The sequence below is a fragment of the Schistocerca gregaria genome, chromosome 9, assembly GCF_023897955.1.
Source record: "Schistocerca gregaria isolate iqSchGreg1 chromosome 9, iqSchGreg1.2, whole genome shotgun sequence".
Lineage (NCBI taxonomy): Eukaryota > Metazoa > Arthropoda > Insecta > Orthoptera > Acrididae > Schistocerca > Schistocerca gregaria.
This window is the reverse complement of record NC_064928.1, coordinates 157,919,109-157,941,842: the sequence shown is the minus strand read 5'-3', so window position 1 is coordinate 157,941,842 and position 22,734 is coordinate 157,919,109. Positions and strand designations below refer to the sequence as shown.

At 44.1% G+C, this 22,734-nt stretch overlaps 1 protein-coding gene across 2 annotated transcripts in view; it reads right to left on the bottom strand.

The window, feature by feature from the left end:
* LOC126291839 (uncharacterized) overlaps positions 1-11,343 on the bottom strand; it is a 501,394-nt gene extending 490,051 nt beyond the window's left edge. The window contains exon 1 of one of the 2 annotated variants that reach the window (XM_049985553.1): positions 11,176-11,343. The gene's annotated coding sequence lies outside the window, so the exon portion shown is untranslated. The remainder of the gene's footprint in view (positions 1-11,175) is intronic. The other variant, XM_049985554.1, reaches the window with a different exon arrangement.
* Between the last annotated feature and the right edge of the window lie 11,391 nt (positions 11,344-22,734).

The window sequence follows — 22,734 nt, the reverse complement described above, 5'->3', positions numbered from 1 at the left end:
TAGGACCTTGCTTCTTGAAGCATAGTCCTTTTAGATGAATAACATCAAATATTTAGTATATTAACTCACCTGTAAAGTAATCAGATGTCTGAAGCTGTTTTATAGCGTGGAAATCGGTTCTGTAAATAACCGATCGTGGAGTTAACTAGTATTACCAGATAGGACTGATAGCATCGAAAAATCCCAAAGGAGAGCTCGATTTGAAGTATCGCGAAATTGAGGAGCGAAAGTCACGGATAAGCGAGTCGGGGTGCCAGACCTCAAAACAAAAGCGGTTTTCGTTGCGGCGAGACCTATCCCGAAATTTCAATCGCCAAATTTCTCCTATGGATGCGAAAATATTTTATTGACGCCAGCCTACATGGGAAAAAACGATCACTTAATAAAATAAAAGGAATCATAGGTCGTACAGAAAGATTTAAGTGTTCATTTTGTCCACACGCTGTTAGAGAGAGGAGTGGTAGAGAGATATTATGAAGATTAATTAGAAGAACCCTGTGCAGGCACTTTAGTGTGAATTGCAGAGGGATCGTGTAGATGTAGATGTAGACAAGAAGAAGAATACCACGCAAAGGATGGAGAATAGGTGTACAGCCTGCCCCGTTAGCCGTGCGTTCTAACGCACTGCTTTTCGGGCGGGAAGGCGTGTCGGTCCCCGGCAGGAATCCGGCCGGCGGATTAGTGTCGAGGTCCGGTGTGCCGGCCAGCCTGTGGGCGGTTTTTAGGCGGTTTTCCATCTGCCTCAGCGAATACGAGCTGGTTCCCCTTATTCCGCCCCAGTTACGCTATGTCGGCGATTGCTGAGCAAACACTTTCTCCGCGTACGCGTACACCATCATTACTCTACTATGCAAACATTGGGGTTACACTCGTCTGGTGGGAGATGTTCCCGGGGGGGGGGGGGGGGGGGGAGGAGTGTTCCACTGGAGTGGCCGAGCGGTTCTACACGCTACAGTCCGGAACCGCGCGACTGCGACTGTCACAGGTTCGGAACCTGCCTCGGGCATGGCTGTGTGTGATGTCCATAGGTTAGTTAGGTTTAAGTAGTTCTAAGTTCTAGGAGACTGATGACATCAGAAGTTAAGTCCTATAGTGCTCAGAGCCATTTGAACCATTTGGGGTATCGACTGGGGGTCGAAGCGCACAATAGCCCTGGGTTCGGTTTGGGGCGGCGGTAGGGTTAGTGCACTGCTGTAGCCTGCTGGGGGGTTGTGAACCGCTACGGTGCGGACGAAGCCTCTGCGTCGTTTCTAGGCCCCCAGTTCTATACAATAGGATTCAAAAGGTCCAAAAAGCGATGGAGACTACAGGAACAAAAGAAGACGAGGAGGAATGCGAGATGGAAGCGTTTGGCGACAGAGATGCGGGATGCGTTGACAGCTGTATTAAAACTCGGCACATGTCTTGAGAGAGTAGCTCCTGGCGCGCAAGTCGCTCAGACTCCGTTCTTCCAGTATTTGAGAATGAGTGCAGACAGAAACTTCCAGCAACCTTTACACATTATTTGAAACCTTTTCGAATTTTTTCCTCGCTGACAACTTTAATCTCCAACCCCACGCCAAACAGCAAAAGGAAAAAAGTTTATCGCTTACATTATTTATCCTATTCATGCAGAAAACTTCAGCACCAGACATGACTTGAGAGACTTTTAAATATGTTTTAGGCTACTGGAGACTGTCATAAGCAAGCTTAGACTACGTTAGTTTGCTTAATAGCTGTGGTCAGCTGAAGTTGTACCTGCTTTACCCGTGCATTGGGTGTGTTGCATACCTATCAGGCGTTACCTCATAACGATCAGTTTCTTTACATATACGATCAGTGTCTTACTTGATTCCCCTGAAGAAACTGAGTTGATATGCTTAAAGGACTAGGTAACTCACAGAACATGTTTGCTCAAAATAGTCATCGTCTTGTCTCTTACTTGAAAGTAAAAAGTATCCACAGGAAAACTGAAATTGTCAATGTCTGATTCATATGTTACTGAAAAACTGTTGATTCGTAACGTCAAACAGTGGGAAACTAAAATCAAAATAAAGAAAATAATACAGATTTGTCATACAGCGCTACAAGATGCAAATTTCCTCAAGTTGAAATAAAAAACAGATGTAAAACAAAAATATGTCGAACATCGCTTTAATGCTTCGTCCAACTTACAAAAAACATGTGTCTTTTATTCATAAACAAGTTTTGCGTTTATCAGTAATAACAGGCAACTCTTGACTTTGATCATGATGAAGAATGTTTTATTGAGTTCAGACTCAGCTTACATTAAAAGTAATTTCTTTCGTTACGTAAAAGCGCAGAAGTTACGTGATCAAATAATTTTCTTTACTTTTAAAAAGGAATTTATATTATGTAAGGATATAAAATACAAATGGAAATAATACTGAATGGTGTGTGGTTTAAATTTGTAGCAAAAAAAAAAAAAAAAGTTAGAGAGATAGAGAAATCATCGGTTCTTCAGTTTCTGTCTTACACATTCATTTATGTTTCTTTCCCTACCAACGCTAGCAATACTATCTATAAGCCTACAATTTACTACGAGATTTTTATGTAGTTAGCGAGACTACGGAACCGCAGATTTGGTACAGCACAACTCTAGACATGATGTTTTAATTTATTACGTCATCAATACCAACTCTTTTTTCAATATATTTTGCAGAGAGTATCCGCATGTACCACTGAATGTACCTGCAAAATTATCTCACTGTATGGTACGTATTTCAGCACATGTGACATCATAAATAAGAGAGCAGCGTGAAAAAACAGCTCTTGTTAAAACGTTCTTTTTTTTTTACTTTTTCGATGTTCTGTGGCTGAATAATCCGCAAATAATAAACCAGCATAATTAGGGCCTTTCGATTTCAGACATAAAGGATTTACATGCTTAACGTCAAATATTTAGCGCATTAACTCATTTGCAATGAAATGTTTGAAGCTATTTTATGCATGGCAGTCCAATTTCGTAAGCATCAGGCATGGGAGTTCTAATGTTAAATAATTTAATATCAGTTAAAAATAGCCGATTACTCGAATTCGATTGTCTGTACCGAGCACCATCAAACTACTACGTGAAGCAATCAGAATGTTGCAATAAGACCTATGCAAGACACATATCACGTCCGATGGATCATTATACTTTAGCAGTCCCCTATAAAATTCCTAATCTCAGTATTAACTATGTGTTTTTTCTATTTATTTGGATTGGGTTTATAGAACCATATCGTCAACAGCAAGGCACAAATGTATAAAAGCCTACACAGAGGATTCACAAAATAATAACTCTGATCAATAAACATTATTTCAAAACATCTACATTGGCGTAATACATATCGATACAGGACGTGGTCACTCAGTGACATATGGAGGTTTAGGTCGGTGACTGAGGCGTGCAAGGACAGCCGACCGGGACAGCGGGATAGCTCAGCGTGTTCTGCTATAAGAAAGACTGAGAGATGTTCTCATCGATGAATTTGAAGAGGTGTAATGCAACATTTGCAAAGGCCAAATGATAAATAATGACGGAGAAACACGTTGGTAGTACTACAATAAGAAAAAGTGGTAAAGGTCACCGTTTTTGCAAAGTGAGATATCCAGGTTCGTGCCCAGGTCCCCCAGAAATTTTCATTTGTCACTAATAAATTGTGCATCTGAAATCTAATTAAATTCGCAACTCTGAATACATTTCTTCCAACAACAAATATGTTAATGTGAAGGTATTGTCGCCCATTGAACTGATGAAATATTTATATCGTTTTGTCGATTTTGTGCTATCAGCTAACTAAAAAATATAAATGACAGGCATAGCTGAGCTGTTCGTGTTACAGCACGTCCCATGTTGTTTTCTGCTTTTGCATGCGTACATGGTGTCACATTATGCATATCAGCGGACATTTCTGTAACTGCGTTGCAAAAAGGTGGTAAATGGTGCTAAACATAAGTCAGCATCATATTACGGGTGAAGACTGACAGGTACAGAAAAGAAATTGGCTAAACCACTCACCTTGGTAGTCAGCTAAGTATGAAGTGAATGTTGGAAAGAAGTCATGGTCATAAACAAATTATTTAATTGATGTAGACATGTATACCTCCAGTCATTGTTACTGTTATATGTGCGGAGACTACACTCTGTTCGGAAGATTTCTGTTGAATCCGGTTTCTACACTCGTAATCAAAATGTTGCAATAAGACCTATGGAAGACACATATCACTTGTGATGGATGATTATACTTCAGCAATCCCTTATTATACTCCTAATCTCATTCTTATGTACACTAGGGCTGGAATATTCCAGATGTTTGATGTATTGGGGCATAAAGAAAACGATTCTGTGCCATTGAAAGCACGAGGGTTGGAACTTTAATACTGGCAACTATTCATTTACAGCTCGTACAAAATAGATACGTGTTTCAAAGTTTTACTGACCTTCAAGGTAGTCAACAGCATTGTGTATAACACGTTGCCGGCGATGTGGAAGTCGTAGGATACTCTTAGCAGTGCCAGTTGTGTTGACAGTTCGAGCGGCGCGGTCTATTGCCCGATGAATTTGTAGCAGTTCTGAAGCGAGTGCCGTGAAGTGCTGTACCACCTACTGCACTTCCCTGACTTAAGCTCCCGTCAGTTCAACTCGATTTCTCAACTGAAGGAAACTCTTCACGGCACTCGCTTCAGAACTGCCACAAATTCGTCGGGCAATAGACCGCGCCGCTCGAACTGTCAACACAACTGGCACTGCTAAAGGTATCCTACGACTTCCACATCGCTGCCAACGGGTTATACACAACACTGGTGACTACTTTGAAGGTCAGTAAGACTTTGAAACACGTATCTATTTTGTACGAGCTGTAAATGAATAGTTGCCAGTATTAAAGTTCCAACCCTCATAGTAGACTAAACAAACGTTTCAAAAATACTGGCTGATGGAAAAAAAAGCGGCTCACCGCGAAGGAAATATCCCACTGGGACGGAAATAGGTAGATGTTATGTACATGTACAGAAAATAAATGATTACAGTTTCAGAAAACTCGGTGATGTATTCAAGAGGGAGAGTTTCGCAACTGAGCAAGTCAATAGCTCATTGGTCCGCCTCCGGCCCTTGTGCAAGCAGTTATTTGGCTTGGCACTGATTGACAGACTTGTTGGATGTCCTCCTGAGGGACATCGTGCCAAACTCTGACCCGTTATACTCCAAACATTCTCAATTGCAGAGAGATCCGGAGACCTTGCTGGCCAAGGTAGGGTTGGGGGAACATGAAGGCAAGCAGCAGTATCTGTTGCCTTTTGCAGACAGGCATTATTTTACTGAAATGTAAGCCCAGAATGGCTTGCCGTGGAGGGCAACAAAACGAGACGTAAGATATTGTCGACATACCGCTGTACTGTGGCACTCTGGTTGTCTGGCTGTGTGGCGGGCCACAGTCGGGTTGGTAGCCTACCGGTATTGGGGGTGTATCCAGAGCCCTCTTCACTGGTCATCAGGGCTCAACTCGAAGACACTTATCACTGAAAACAATTCTGCTCCAGGCAATGAGATTACAGACCGAAGACGTCTCTAGAGATGCGCCGAACAGCTGCGAAATGACAACCTGGCTGTTGACTGCCCTGTGGCCCAGCAACCAGGAGTGATAGTCTGGGCTGCCAAGTCTTTTCACAGCAGCCCCCATTTCGTTGTCATCTGCAGCACACTTACAATTTTATTTTATTTATTTAATCGTATGGCTAGGGCCCCCCGTTGGGCACGCCATTCGCTGGGTGCCGGTCTTCCAATTTGACGCCACTTTGGCGACCTGCAGTTGATGAGGATGATGAAGACAGAACAACATCCAGTCCCTGGGTGGATAAAATTTCCCGACCCAGCCATGAATCGAACCCGGGCCCAGAGGATTGACAATCTGGTACGTTGACCATTCAGCTACCCTTACAATACACACGGACGATATTCTATGCGCTCTTTTGTTGCTCTTCATGGCAAGCCATAAGTTCCAGCAGATAATTTCTGCCCACACAGGACCTGAGTTTCTATTGCATGTCTTCATGCTTGCCAAACCCTACCTTGGCCAGTAAGGACCCCAGATCTCTCCCCAATGGAGAACATGTGGAGCTTTATGGGCATGACCTCCAACCAGAGCGGGATTTTGAAGATCTAACGCACCAATTGGACAGAATTTGGCGCGGTGTCCCTCAAGAGTGCAACCAACAATTCAGTCAACCAATGCCAAGCTGAACAACTGCTTGCGTAGGTGCCAGAGGTGGATCAACGTATTACTTACTTGCTAAGTTTGTTACGTTCTGCCGGCCGCTGTGGCCAAGCGGTCCCAGGCGCTTCTGTCCGGAACCGCGCTGCTGCTATGGTCTCAGGTTCGAATCCTGCCTCCCGCATGGACGTGTGTGATGTCAGGTTTAAGTAGTTCTAAGTCAAGGGGACTGATGACCTCAGATGTTTAAGTCCCATAGTGCTTAGAGCCGTTTCAACCATTTGTTAAGACCTTTCTTTTGAATACATCGTCCACTCCCCTGAAATTGTAATTATTTGTTTGTGTGTACATGTGCAAGACATCTACCGATTTCCGTCCCATTGGAATTATTCCTTCATGATGCACTGTTTATTATTTTTATTTATTTATTTTTCTTAGTGTATTTACAGCAGTTGGACCAGGCGCTGTTACTGACTCCACATTTTTAACATGAATTCTCTATTATTTGTTTAAATATTTCGTGAGTTTAGCGTCTGATTTGTGTTTCACAATGAATTATTTTTCCGCACAATTGCGGTTGCCCTCAACGTGACATCTATGGAAAAACAGCATTAGTTAGGGTTACCAAATCGTCCAGTTTTTCCGGATTCAACGCGGTTTTTAATGTTGTATCTCAGCATCATATTGTGCTAGGTCTACAACATTGCTTCCGCCGCTTTTTCTCGAAGTTCGAGGCTTTATTGTGAAAACCGTACAACAAATTTCTGATTCATGGTATTGCCCATTTCTGGCCACTACATTCTCCCATTTTTTGGATAGCATACGAATCCCGTGGCGGAAGAACTGGGCGTCTTTTGTGGGGATCCGTGAATCGATTGAATTTTGCACGTGTTCATATGATCGGAAGTGCTCGTCAGCCAGACTGTATGCCACTGATCGAAAAAGGTTGTAGTCAGAGCAACGTGTGGAGAATGTGGCGAGAGGGTTAGGGCTTCTCACTTCAACGTTTCCGTGTATATTTTGACGGGTTTTGCGACATGGGGTTGAGCACTGACCTGCTGCAAAATTACCTTCACGTGTCTATCGCTGTATTGCGGCCGTTTGTGTTTCAGTGCTGGGCTGGGACGCATCAATTGCTGGCCTGTGACTGTCTTCGACTGTTTCAGTAGCTACGAAAACGTCCTGCCTTCCACCGCCCTCCCGGTCTTCGACATCAGAATCACCCTTCTTAAGGCGTTGAAAACATTCTCTGCACGTCCTTCCGGTAATAGTTCCCTCACCATTGGTCTTATCCAGCATTTTAAGAGCCACAGCCGCAGATTTCTTCATCTTAAAGCAGAAGATTAAAACTTCCGCAAATGGTGAGAAATGGGTACGTAAGTTGACGTACTTAATCGAGAATAACCTTATGATGCAATCACAAATCTACTAATATTTTTATGGCATTATGTTTACAGACGCCTCAGTTTATTGTATAACACCTACGACGAATCACCCGAGCCCCATTTGCCGCTACTGCCGTATATTGCAAAACGGCGGAAGCAAAGTTGTAGACCTAAAAAAGCTGTGAAACGGTAAGAAGAACCCGATTTTTGGACTTTCATTTCAAATTTTTGTTTTATGATGTCAAATGTGATCTGGTGGCGTGAGATAGAGACTAGGCACAAATGCGGAGAGATTAAAACAGTTTTTCAACATTTCTGGCGATCGTCGACTGTCGTGGCACTCCGTCTCGATCTTCAGTTTGGTTGCTCTGTAGTTGGCCGGCCACGCTTCGAGATGTCCGTGCTTGCGGCCGCAACGTTGATAATAGCTGCTGTGATGTAAAGAGCGTTTCAAATATGACTGAAGGTAACTGTAAAAGCAAATCTAGGGGGCAATTACCTGAGTGGATTCCCATTTCTGCGGAAAGGAAGAATTGTGCATGATGCAGAATGCTTGATGTACAGGTAAGTTTCAAATTTATACTAATAAAAAAAACTGTAAAGCAACCGTGTCTGTCTTCTTTGTCTTTTAACACAATAGTCGTCAAAAACTACTAGACTAATTTCATGATATTTACGCAGGTGATCTGAGAATAGTTTGGAGCATCGTAAAGACTTTAAGTTCCTCTAAATTAGATCACAAAAAAAGATACCGTGCTTTAAAGTTTACTGAAACTTTCTTGTCTGTCTGTCTCAACACGCTTATCCCCAAACCTATCAAACGAATTTTTATTGGGTTTTCACTGATAACTTCAGCGAAGCTAGGAGCGCTGTAGAGGTCATATTTCATCAAAATCGCAACACGAAAAAAAAATCGTACATACTATAGAAATGTATGGATCTATGGATGTAGGTCGGTTCCACGTCTCTTCCGAAACCACAGGACCGATTTCAACCAAATCTGGTACGCATATCACTTACTGTCTGGAAAAAATCGCTGTGAGGGTAACAACCATCTACCTATCAGAGGACCGTTGTTGGAGATTAAAAAAAAAAAAAAGATACTGTAGACCACAACGCGCGAATGCGCAGAATTTGTTTATCCAGTATTTGAAAACGAGGGCAATTTGTGACTTGCAACAAACTTTATAAATACTTACAAATCTTTACGAAACGTACTATCGCTGCTATCCCCCACATAATGATCAAAGGAAAAAGTTTCGCCCTTACTACATTTTCGCTGTTCATTTTCGCAACAGGTGTGACGTTTTAATTTATTACTTCTTTACTACTAACTGTATTCGCGACGCATTCTGCAGACAATGGTGACCACTGATTGTACCCGCAGGACTATATCTATGTACGGCAAATAGTTCAGGATATATGATGTCACAAACACTAAAATGTGTGAAAACTGCCGCATCATGCAGGACGTTAGAAATTATCATTACTGAATCGATTTCGATGTAATTTAGTAAAGAAATAGCTTGAGCCCTGAGAAAGAATACAGGCTACTTTAGAAAGTGTGTAGTACAAGATACTTACTGATTTGAAGAATATTACGGGAATAATGGGAAGATATTTACTCTTTGAGACAGCTAATGACCCTGACTTTTGAACTTTATTATATTGGTGAAAATGCTTTTCTTGGTTAACATGTGCTACTCGATACGATTCAGAATAATGAATACAATTATTATACAATATTCAATGTGTTTATTGCATACTACCACACTACTTGTTGCATAATGTATACATTGCATGAGCTATAGGTCTATCTACTATGCATTATTTGAGAGCGAGAGAACTGAGTGACTTACAACGAACTTTAAATATAATTACAAATCTTTACGAAACTTTTTCTCGCTGATATCCTCCTCAAAATGACCAAAAGAAAAAAGGTTGTCGCTTACTACATTTTTGTTGCTCATGCAGTAAAACTGCCGCATCAGGCATAAAATTACGACGTTTACATTTCTTGCCTCTTTGGTACGAACTCTATTTGCAACACATTTAGCAGACAGTGTCCACATATGCTGCTGAATGTACCTGCAAAACTGCACACTGTATGATGCACAGTTCAGGAGATATGAGGGAACAGAAAGGGGGGGGGGGGAGAGGAGGAGATGGACAGAGAAATGTAAGAGGAGGAGATGGACAAAGAGGGGTGGAGAAGCAGGAGGAGATGAGCAAAGGATGGAGGATGGAGGAGGTAGACAGAGAGAAGGAGACGAAAGAGCTGGAGAAAGGAGGAGATGAGATGGGCAGAGAAAGGATGAAGGAGTAGATGAAGAGAGAGAGAGAGGAAGAAATGGACAAAGAGAGAGGAAAGATAGATATAAATAGGTAGGTATGGAGGTAGTATAAATGAATATAATTATGTACAAGAAAACAACACATGCAAAATCTGCAAATTGATATCTTATGAATAGCTAATTACTAGAATCGTCTCAAGTTTATTTACTTCCAGGTGTTTCTCCTCTATATTACATGGTGGGAGACCAGGTACTGTGGACTGTACTATGATAACATCAAATTCAAGAAAGAGTTAGTTAAGAAGGTTCGAGGAAACGAGAAATATGCTTTCCTAAAAAGGTAAGCCATTAGGGTTCGCATAAAGATTGTCTGTAATACGCCGGGTTTTTTCACTTCGAAATACGGTAACCATAGCTGTAATAGAAATTCGTTCATTGTCAGCGTAGATCAGCTCATTCAAACATTTACAATAAACACAAAATGTTTTTGTAAAAAGTATTATAGTACCTGATTCTCAACAATCTTAACCATACAATACATGTACACACCACACCAACGAAATTCTTAACAAGATGAAACTGAACAGCCTATGTATTTTGCATTGCTCCATGTGTCATTTTACGAGGGTTCTTTTAAATTTGTTACAAAATAGTTTCTTTGGTAAATAAGAACTTCAGTTGATCGAAAAAGCTGTAAGTGGGCGTGACGCTATCGCTTGTATTAGTAGTGCCGATACTTTCAGTTTTTAGTAATTCCAGGTGTCTGGATTTGTGCTGTTCAGCAGAACGCACACCGCGAAGACAACACTCCTTCACAGGTGGATGGTAATTCTCATTCTAATATACAGCATACACCCAACAATAATCTTGTAGGAAAAAATAATGTACCTCATTTTCCAAATCTAAACCAAACAGTAAGTGTGGACTGCACCGACAGAAGTGTCAAGAGATTTGGACTAACAGCATAAACAAAAAAAAAAGTTGTGTCAAGTATTGTACTACTTAGTTCTCAAAAATTTAAACTTGGCAACAAGTGTAGATTATAGCGATAAACTGCCAAAGAAACACAATTGTTCAGATCTTTCTCTTTTACTCTTCGGGACTTGGTTTAACATTGTTTCTAAATTATTTCGTCAGTAAATAAGGACTCTATTTGAGTGATAAAGTTGTACGTGGGCGTGAAATTATTACGTCCTGTTCCAGCTGTGCGGATTTGTTCTGTTTCGTGGAGCGCGCACCACAAAAGTAAATATCCAATACCCGGAGGTCATGTTCGATTGGCAAAGTTAGAAGGCTACTCACCGGAGCGACGGAAAAGCGACGGCAGTAGCGTGCTCTTGTAAGCGCCTGCCTTCTGTAATCAAATGTGCTTCTATCGCTCGCAAACGATACTTCTGTTCTCGATTACGTGCTCTTTGCGCGGAAGTCAGGCGACAACTGAAGTTTGCTCGCTCCGCGCTTGCGAGGGAGCTGCAGTTTCGGAACCGGACCGCCGCGCGGCGCCGCCGTCGCTGGCGTAGAAACCCGCGCGTGCGCGCTGTTATCCAATCGATAGGCGCCGTGGACGCGGTCTGGTGGGGCCAGGGGCACGCACAACGATCTGCCCCACTAGAAATGCAAGTCGCGGCGAGAAAGAGCGTCACTCTTTCGCACGGACAGTTTAAATAACTCGCCGCTTAAATGCTACGCGTCGCTGCAAATTCAGGCGAATTCTGATTACAAATAACCGAGCCTGACAAGACGAATGCTCCGGTCGCGAGATTTGCCCTCTGCGGGACTGGCTCCGTTTCAAAGGCTTTCCCATAGCAGTTGGGAACTAGTAATTTTCTGGTGTTTCGTATTCTCTTTATATCACTTACCTACACAGATAAAATCTAGAAACATAACTAGAAATGAAACAGAAAATATAGTACAACTACAGAGGTATCTCTTTAATCAGCGTTGTGGGTAAGATCTTCTCAGGTATTGTTGAAAGAAAAGTGCGAGTATTGGTTGAGGACAAATTGGAGGAAAATCAATATGGGTTTAGGCCTCCTAGAGGTTGTCACGACTAGATCTTTAGCTAACAGCAAATAATGGAGAAGTGCTTTATACAGGGTGTTAGAAAAAGGTACGGCCAAACTTTCAGGAAACATTCCTCACACACAAATAAAGAAAAGATGTTATGTGGACGTGTCCGGAAACGCTTAATTTCCATTTTAGAGCTCATTTTAGTTTCGTCAGTATGCACTGTACTTCCTCGATTCACCGCCAGTTAACCCAATTGAAGGAAGGTAATGTTGACTTCGGTGCTTGTGTTGACATGCGACTCATTGCTCTACAGTACTAGCATCAAGCACATCAGTACGTAGCATCAACAGGTTAGTGTTCTTAACGAACGTGGTTTTGCAGACAGTGCAATTATTACAAACGCGGAGTTGGCAGATGCCCATTTGATGTACGGATTAGCACGGGGCAATAGCCGTGGCGCGGTACGTTTGTATCGAGGCAGATTTCCAGAACGAAAGTGTCCCGACAGGAAGACATTCGAAGCAATTGATCGGCTTCTTAGTGAGCACGGATCATTCCAGCCTATGACTCGCGACTGGGGAAGACATAGAACGACGAGGACACCTGCAATGTACGAGGCAATTCTTCGTGCAGTCGACGATAACCCTAATGTCAGCGTCAGAGAAGTTTCTGCTGTACAAGGTAATGCTGACCACGTCACTGTATGGAGAGTGCTACGGGAGAACCAGTTGTTTCCGTACCATGTACAGCGTGTGCAGGCACTATCAGCAGCTGACTGGCCTCCACGGGTACACTTCTGCGAATGGTTCATCCAACAATGTGTCAATCCTCATTTCAGTGCAAATGTTCTCTTTACGGATGAGGCTTCATTCCAACGTGATCTAATTGTAAATTTTCACAATCAACATGTGTGGGCTGACGAGAATCCGCACGCAATTGTGCAATCACGTCATCAACACAGATTTTCTGTGAACGTTTGGGCAGGCATTGTTGATGATGTCTTGATTGGGCCCCATGTTCTTCCACCTACGCTCCATGGAGCACGTTATCATGATTTAATACGGGATACTCTACCTGTGCTGCTAGAACATGTGCCTTTGCAAGTACAACACATCATGCACGATGGAGCTCCTGCACATGTCAGTCGAAGTGTTCGTATGCTTCTCAACAACAGATTCGGTGTCCGATGGATTGGTAGAGGCGGACCAATTCTATGGCCTCCACGCTCTCCTGACCTAAACTCTCTTGACTTTCATTTATGGGGGCATTTTAAATTTCTTGTCTACGCAAACCCGGTACCAAATGTAGGGACTCTTCGTGCTCGTATTGTGGACGGCTGTGATACAATACGCCATTCTCCAGGGCTGCATCAGCGCATCAGGGATTCCATGCGACGGAGGGTGGATCCATGTATCCTCGCTAACGGAGGACATTTTGAACATTTCCTGTAACAAAGTGTTTGAAGTCACGCTGGTTCGTTCTGTTCCTGTGTGTTTCCTTTCCATGATTAATGTGATTTGAAGAGAAGTAATAAAATGAGCTCTAACATGGAAAGTAAGCGTTTCCGGACACATGTCCACGTAACATATTTTCTTTCTTTGTGTGTGAGGAATGTTTCCTGAAAGTTTGGCCGTACCTTTTTGTAACATCCTGTAGATCTAGAAAAGGCATATGACCGGGTTCCTAGGAAGAAGATATTGTCTGTTCTACGAGATCATGCAATAGGAGGGAAACTTTTGCAAGCAATTGAAGGTCTTTACATGGATAGTCAGGCAGCAGTTAGAGTTGACGGGAAATTGAGTTCATGGTTCAGAGTAGTTTTAGAGGTAAGACAAGGCTGCAACCTGTCTCCACTATTGTTCATATTATTTATGGATCATATGTTGAAAACAATAGACTCGCTGGGTAAGATTAAGATATGTGAACACAAAATAAGCAGTCTCGCATATGCGGATGACTTAGTTGTGATGGCAGATTCGATGGAAAGTTTGCAAAGTAAAATTTCAGAGCTAGATCAGAAATGTAAGGACTATGTTATGAAGATTAGCATCTCCAAGGGAAAGTAATGTCAGTGGGAAAGAAATATAAACGGATTGAGTGCCAAATAGGAGGAACAAAGTTAGAACAGGTGGATGCATATTCTCACAGGATGGCAACATAGTGAAAGAACTGTAAGCGAGGTGTAGCAAAGCTAATGCAGTGAGCGCTCAGGTACGGTCCACTCTCTTCTGCAAGAAGGAAGTCAGTACCAAGACTAAGTTACCTGTGCACCGTTCAATCATTCGACCAACTTTGTTGTATGGCAGCGAAACCTGGTTGGATTCAGGTTACCTTGTCAATAAGGTTGAGGTTACGGATATGAAAGTAGCTAGGATGATTGCAGGTACTAGTAGATGGGAACAATGGCAGGAGGGTGTCCACAATGAGGAAATCAAAGGAAAACAGGGAATGAACTCTATAGATGCAGCAGTCAGGGCGAAGAGGCTTAGATGGCGAGGTCATGTTACACGCATGGGAGAAGCAAGGTTACCCAAGGGCCTCATGGGTTGAGCAGTAGAGGGTAGGAGGAGTCGGTGTAGACCAAGGAGAAGGAACCTGGATTCAGTTAAGAATGATTTTGAAGTAATAGGTTTAACATCAGAAGAGGCTCCAATGTTAGCACTGAATAGGGGATCATGGAGGAATTTTATAAGGGGGCTATGCTCCAGACTGAACGCTGAAAGGCATAATCAATCATCATCATCATCATCATCATCATTTTTTCTGTTATAATAGCGAATATGTTCGCAAGGCAATAGCACAAACTGGAAAACACCCCCTCCTGATTCTTTACAGAATCGAACTACAGTGTTATAATGAATCTAGTCCCCTTGGAAGTACTGTACAAGTAATCCAATGTCGATACCATCTACCTTTTAGACAGACTTGAATTGCTAATAAACTTTCCTAACAGTAAGAACCACAGGCTCCTCAGTCTAAACTACTCACACGTGAAGTCAGTTTCAGGACTGATCCAAGTACCAAACACACATGCCAGAGCCTCGACTAGAAGTCCTTATCAGACCAAAGTCTCGAACCCAAGTGCTTCGCAGCTCTCAAGAATGAAGTCCGTTTTCCCGCAAAGTGCGCGAAAGACACCGCCTTCACCCCGTCTTGAGCCAATCACAGGGCTGTAGAGGCGCTAAAGCTTCTCCCACACGACAGCACAAACTCATGTCGAATCAGGGCAATAATTAAGAAACCTGCATCTCTGAAAAAAAAAGGAAACCGCCAATTACTGTTGTGTCTCTTCCCATGGCAACAAACAAACAGATACAATTTTAAAAGTCTTTATCTAAATCGCCTCTGCCTTGGAGCTTGTTAGTTCTAGCTATGAGGTGCAATAAGGATTCTATCTCAAAAACGTTTCTCAGATGCCGGAGTTTGTTATACTAGCGAGGCAGCCAATGGAAACGGTTCACAGACGTATTTGCAGTATCGGCAAACACAAAAACTTGTGAATTTTTATTATGCGTGGCTCTGCACACAATGCCCGGCTTACGACTCCACTGTGTAGACACGATCCTTCTAAACATCGCCCCCAGCCCACGCTTCATCTGGCACCATGGCAGGTATTGTGGCATTGTTCTGCTGGAGATCCATCTCAGTGAGTGGCTCCCCTGACTGCCCTGTGCAGCAGTGGGCCTGTCCGGCAAGATTTACTGAGGGATCGGCTCACCGCCAATTGCTTTCAACTCCGAACAAGCCGTTTCGACGAGCTAAGAACCATAAAAATACCTCATGCTTTTAGCTCCCTACCAGGCTCCATCAACATCTGCTCAGGCTGTTAATTTTCTAGAGACTCGCACAAGGTGTGTCAGATTGTAATAAATCATTAACGATTTTCTGTATGTGGAAAATAGGTGAGAGAGTAACTTGTCTTCTCTCAAGATGTTGATAATGTCGTCTTTGTCATCTTAAAGGTATTCTTGACTAACATCAACTGCTAGCGCCAACCATACGCTGTTGACGCGAAATTTGAATAGACATCTTCTTTCTGATGTGCAAACACTCCTACAAACTTTCGTGCATGTCACAGTGCTGTCTGTTCTTTCGGACAGACCCCAGAATTGATCCTGCACCCTTACATGACAACTGATCAAAGGAATAACGACATTGACTGTTAGTGGGCATTGAAATTAATCAATGGGGAAAGTTGAAAATTTGTGCTGGTCGGGACGAACCCAGAATTTCTGGTACTCGCAAACAGTCGTCATTGACTGCCTCAGCTATCCGGACATCGATCCTCAGCCACCAAAATTTCCAACTTATCCACACAACTAGGGCGATATGGCCAATGATCTTTGTCTGTACTCATGCACAAGAATGCTCGAACTCCTAAGGGAATCAGCAATCACTACGTGTAGTGAGTGTAATGGTCAGGGGTCCTACGTCAGTAGTTTGTGGATAAGTTGGGACTCTGGCTCAGTTAGGGAATGTGTCCGGATAGCCGAGGCGGTCAATGCGGCCGTTAGCACATTTTTTTCAAGCTTACCCATCGATTAATTTCAATGCCCACGAGCAGACAACTTCGTCATTCCCTTGATCAATAAATTTAAATGTTAGTAAGTCTTTTCTGAAGATATTTGTCTGGAGTGTAGCCTTTTACGGAAGTATTATTGTGACGGTAAGCAATACAGACAATAATATAGTTTTCGAAAGTTGGTGTAACAGGACTTAGCGAAGTGTGCCAGTAAGATGGACTCAGGACTAATTTGGAGAAGACTGAAATGAGAGAAGTACCCAGAGGAGCCCCCTAACAATGCCGTATTGCTAGTTGGAATACGGAGTATAACCAGAGCGTAAAATTTTTGGGCTACCCTGGCAGGCGGTGCAACGAGCATAATAACCTAAGAACAAGAAACGACTCAACGTATAGTCAATGGGTCTAAAACTTATTTGTGTCTGAAAAAGACATTGTTGTTGTTGTTGTCTTCAGTCCTGAGACTGGTTTGATGGAGTTCTCCATGCTACTCTATCCTGTGCAAACTGCTTCATCTCCCAGTACCTATTGCAACCTACATCCTTCTGAATCTGCTTAATGTATTCATCTCTTGGTCTCCCTCTACGATTTTTACCCTCCACGCTGCCCTCCAATGCTAAATTTGTGATCCCTTGATGCCTCAAAATATGTCCTACCAACCGATCCCTTCTTCTAGTCAAGTTGTGCCACAAGCTCCTCTTCTCCCCAATTCTATTCAATACCTCATCGTTAGTTATGTGATCTACCCATCTAATCTTCAACATTCTACCAGTTTTTCCATTCGTCTGTAAAGAATTCACGTTAGTATTTTGCAGATGTGACTTATTAAACTGATAGTTCGGTAATTTTCACATCTGTCAGCACCTTCTTTCTTTGGGATTGGAATTATAATATTCTTCTTGAAGTCTGAGGGTATTTCGCCTGTCTCATACATCTTGCTCACCAGCTGGTAGAGTTTTGTCATGACTGGCTCTCCCAAGGCCGTCAGTAGTCCTAATGGAATGTTGTCTACTCCGGGGGCCTTGTTTCGACTCAGGTCTTTCAGTGCTCTGTCAAACTCTTCACGCAGTATCTTATCTCCCATTTCGTCATCATCTACATCCTCTTCCATTTCCATAATATTGTCCTCAAGTACATCACCCTTGTGTAAACCTTCTATATACTCCTTCCACCTTTCTGCCTTCCCTTCTTTGCTTGGAACTGGGTTGCCATCTGAGCTCTTGATATTCATACATGTGGTTCTCTTCTCTCCAAAGGTCTCTTTAATTTTCCTGTAGGCAGTATCTATCTTACCCCTAGTGAGATAAGCTTCTACATCCTTCATTTGTCCTCTAGCCATCCCTGCTTAGCCATTTTGCACTTCCTGTCGATCTCCTTTTTGAGACGTTTGTATTCCTTTTTGCCTGCTTCATTTACTGCATTTTTATATTTTCTCCTTTCATTAATTAAATTCAATATTTCTTCTGTTATCCAAGGATTTCTAGCAGCCCTCGTCTTTTTACCTACTTTATCCTCTGCTGCCTTCACTACTTCATCCCTCAGAGCTACCCATTCTTCTTCTACTGTGTTTCTTTCCACCATTCCTGTCAATTGTTCCCTTATGCTCTCCTTGAAACTCTGTACAACCTCTGGTTCTTTCAGCTTATCCAGATCCCATGTCCTTATATTCCCACCTTTTTGCAGTTTCTACAGTTTTAACCTACAGGTCATAACCAATAGATTGTGGTCAGAGTCCACATCTGCCCCTGGAAATGTCCTAAAATTTAAAACCTGATTCCTAAATCTCTGTCTTACCATTATATAATCTATCTGATACCTTTTAGTATCTCCAGGTTTCTTCCATGTATGTCATCCAAAAATCTGCTGTTAAGATCAAATGTAAAGCCTGTATTGCAGTGATAGTGCCAGTGTTGTTATATGGGACAGAAACGCTAAGTACCACAAAAAAGATAAAGAGAACCTACTGACCTTTGAACAGAAAATCATGAGAAAGATCTTTGGATCAATCCACAGAGAGAACACATGGAGACAAAGAAGGAACCAGATGCTCGGCCTGATGAAACAAGAGAACATTATGCAATGAAATTAAAGCCTATTAGGTGACATTTTCAGCAGATCAGAAACGTGCCATTAGAAAGGAATGCTAATGGGAAAATCTGATGGAATGCCTCCAATTGGATGATCAAGGAAGTGATAGTATGAACTGCAAAAGCAACTTCACTAGCTGGGGGTCCATGAAAACTGGATCCAAAGTACACAGCATCGCCATCTATGGGGGAACAGAGGAAAGTCGGCACATGATGTTCAGGATCCGTGACCGTCAATACATGAGATAAAGGATAGGATGTTACAGGGGAATGCTGAAGATTAAATGGACAGATCAACTATGTGACGAAGAAGTACAGAATCCAATTGAGCAAAAAAGAAAATTACGGCACAACTTGACCAAAACAAGTGCTGAATGAAATTACAATGAAACCCAGACCGCCGGCCGCTGTGGCCGAGCGGTTCTTAGCACTTCAGTTCGGAACCGCGCTGCTACTACGGTCGCAGGTTCGAATCCTGCCACGGGCATGGATGTGTGTGATGTCCTTAGTTTAATTAGGTTTGAGTAGTTCTAAGTTCTAGGGGACTGATGACCTCAGATGTTAAGTCCCATAGTGCTCAGAGCCATTTGAAATCCAGACCATTAGCTGCTTACAGGCGTTAATAAATATCAACAGGGACGGATGAAAATTTGTGCCCTGACCAGGACTCGAACCCGGATCTCCTGCTTACATGGGAGACCTGTATCCGACTGAGCCTCCGAGGACACACAGGATAGTGTGTCTGGCATGCTCCCTGTGAGACCCACACTTCCAACTTACATTACATTTGTAGCGCCCCTGCCCACTATACTCATTACTTGGACACGTCCAAAAGAACAGATACCATCTTCATATAGATGAGGCTTACCGGCCATGATCTTGTTCAGTGGATGCACTCACATCGCTCAAACTCTTACGGTAGTCGGAATATTGATAACGGGTATAATGGGCAGGGCACAACAAATGTAGTATGTGGACAGTAAGTTGGAAATGTGGGCCTTACGGGGAGCGTGCGAGGGATAAATCCTTGCAGTCACACTGTCCTCTGTGCCCTCGATGGCTCAGTTAGATACAGCGTCTGCCATGTAAGCAGGAGATCCCGGGTTCGAGTCCCAGTCGGGGCACACATTTTCAACTGTCCCCACTGATACTTATCAACGCTTGTAAGCAGCTAATGGTCTGGATTTCATTGTTTCTTCGAGAGCTGTAAGATCGCCAATGGTATCTGTTCTTTCAGACATGTCCGAAGGGGGAAGGGACGGATTTTAGGACACGAAAGTTTCACTAGTGTCACCAGGTTGAGACTGATGTAGCGTAGGTGCCCAGGTGGACCCGGTGGCCTACGGTGGACTGGAGGCCAAGCGGTGACCTCTCCAGTTGTCAGGATGCTAGGGAATGACTGTGGACGCCTCAGAAACGCCAAAGAAACATTTATTCCTGCCGAGTACAATGTGGCCCGCGTACACAGGCTGGCTGAGCTTGGTGATACCAACGACCTTCCCTGAGTCCTCGCTGACTCGGAGCGATGACACCAGCTCCTGGTCGCACCATCTTGCTAGCGCAGCGCCGCGTGCCTTGACGCAGCGGAGGAAGGCCCTTACTTCGGGCACGCGTGGATGACGGCGTCCGGCTGGCCGGTCGGCTCGGCGGCGAACAACAAGAGGCTCCGGGTTGGAGTCCCGGCGCTGTCGGCACGAGAGGCGTTCTCCTCCTGGTGGCTCGTCCGCGGTGGACGGGCGGATCGGGCTGCAGTCCCCCAGCATCGTCGGCTCACCCGGTTGTGACGGCGGATGCACAGGGCCTGGGCCCCGCACGATCTCGACGACGGCTCGCTGATGTGCTCAGCACTGGCGGCGAGCGAGACTGCCGCGATGTCTGCTATTCCTGGGTCGATGATTGGCAGCGGCAGTAGAGAGGACCAGAGCTGGTACTGTCCCCTCACGTCTGCTGCTGGATGGGCCGCCCTTACTGCAACATCTCCTTAATAAAGGTTAACATGTCGATCACCGAGCTCAGCGGTACGCAGCGACCCAGTACACATCTAACTGCAAATAACTGCGAGTGCCTTGTTGCTATCAAAGCTGGCGTATTTAAAGGAAGCACGAGCGACGTCCTGACTTCATGCTCGTTTGTAATGAACGCATTCGTTCCACTTATACTGCCGATTCATCTGTCGTACTCGTCCCTTAAGTGTTCTTGCGACAGAGTTACGTGTTGTTACGGCACACTTACGCGAAGCTGTGAAATGTAGTACAGCTGACGCTATACCTCTGTCTTACAATAGTCTCCGTCTAACACAAGCCCGCATGTTAAGCAATTCTCTCTCACCTGTTGTGTGTAACCAGGCCATTGCCCCTGCATGGCGACACATTCCGATATATGTGCAATCCTCCTACCTCTTGGCTAGCGTGCTGCCTCTGGCTCTCGCCATAGGCAGCGAAACTTTGACAATATTCCACGTTTCCAACTCTTTACTATTCCGCGACACTACAGTTTGCGGCATTTACTGGGAAATGAGAAGGCTCGTACACGGCAGAGTAGTCTGGAGAGCTGCATGGAACCAGTCTTCAGCCCGAAGGCTGTAACAACAATATACGAGGGGTTTTCAATAAGTAATGCAACACATTATTCCTAAAAGCAGGTCTGTTTTGTTCAGGATTCCTTTCTACGTAATCTCCGAAGAGGAAGAACAGTCCAATGAAGTTTCATGAGCTTCTCTCGAATAAGCAGTCTCGTGTGTGGCCTTGTGTTATCACGGAGAAGAAGACTTTCGTTTGTACTTGTAATGTTGATACATTAAGTTGTTCTGAAAGCGGTGCTGATATTCAAGACAATAAAAGCGGGTTAAAAGCTGTGAGTTATCTAGGGAAGTTAACCTTGCATTACTGAGCAAGTGTTTCACCAGGTATCCAGTCTAGCTTACCATATTCCCAACCAACTTACATTAATTATAATATTTTAATAATCTTACGACAACCGGTGATATAATATATATATATATATATATATATATATATATATATATATATATATATATATATATATATATACTCCTGGAAATTGAAACAAGAACACCGTGAATTCATTGTCCCAGGAAGGGGAAACTTTATTGACACATTCCTGGGGTCAGATACATCACATGATCACACTGACAGAACCACAGGCACATAGACACAGGCAACAGAGCATGCACAATGTCGGCACTGGTACAGTGTATATCCACCTTTCGCAGCAATGCAGGCTGCTATTCTCCCATGGAGACGATCGTAGAGATGCTGGATGTAGTCCTGTGGAACGGCTTGCCATGCCATTTCCACCTGGCGCCTCAGTTGGACCAGCGTTCGTGCTGGACGTGCAGACCGCGTGAGACGACGCTTCATCCAGTTCCAAACATGCTCATTGGGGGACAGATCCGGAGATCTTGCTGGCCAGGGTAGTTGACTTACACCTTCTAGAGCACGTTGGGTGGCACGGGATACATGCGGACGTGCATTGTGCTGTTGGAACAGCAAGTTCCCTTGCCGGTCTAGGAATGGTAGAACGATGGGTTCGATGACGGTTTGGATGTACCGTGCACTATTCAGTGTCCCCTCGACGATCACCAGAGGTGTACGGCCAGTGTAGGAGATCGCTTCCCACACCATGATGCCGGGTGTTGGCCCTGTGTGCCTCGGTCGTATGCAGTCCTGATTGTGGCGCTCACCTGCACGGCGCCAAACACGCATACGACCATCATTGGCACCAAGGCAGAAGCGACTCTCATCGCTGAAGACGACACGTCTCCATTCGTCCCTCCATTCACGCCTGTCACGACACCACTGGAGGCGGGCTGCACGATGTTGGGGCGTGAGCGGAAGACGGCCTAACGGTGTGCGGGACCGTAGCCCAGCTTCATGGAGACGGTTGCGAATGGTCCCCGCCGATACCCCAGGAGCAACAGTGTCCCTAATTTGCTGGGAAGTGGCGGTGCGGTCCCCTAAGGCACTGCGTGCATCCGTGCGTCGCTGTGGTCTGGTCCCAGGTCGACGGGCACGTGCACCTTCCGCCGACCACTGGCGACAACATCGATGTACTGTGGAGGCCTCACGCCCCACGTGTTGAGCAATTCGGCGGTACGTCCACCCGGCCTCCCGCATGCCCACTATACGCCCTCGCTCAAAGTCCGTCAACTGCACATACGGTTCACGTCCACGCTGTCGCGGCATGCTACCAGTGTTAAAGACTGCGATGGAGCTCAGTATG